Source organism: Micropterus dolomieu, linkage group LG12 (genome assembly GCF_021292245.1).
Source record: "Micropterus dolomieu isolate WLL.071019.BEF.003 ecotype Adirondacks linkage group LG12, ASM2129224v1, whole genome shotgun sequence".
Classification (NCBI taxonomy): Eukaryota; Metazoa; Chordata; class Actinopteri; order Centrarchiformes; family Centrarchidae; genus Micropterus; species Micropterus dolomieu.
The window spans coordinates 38,054,006-38,054,206 of record NC_060161.1 but is presented as its reverse complement, the minus strand read 5'-3'; positions in this window follow the sequence as shown (position 1 = coordinate 38,054,206).

The window sequence follows — 201 nt, the reverse complement described above, 5'->3', positions numbered from 1 at the left end:
TGGGGGGGGGGGGGGGGTCGCATTGTCCACTTCAAGGAGGCGACTCAGCCTGAAGAGCTCCGTCAGTCACAGAGGAGACCTGCAGGATCTCAGAGACCAGGACCAAGAGCGGGATGGAGGAGGACAACCAGGACCCGGAGCCCCGGAGCAACAACGTCCCCGGAGGACAAACAGCAGGCTCGAGCTCTGATAGCACCGATG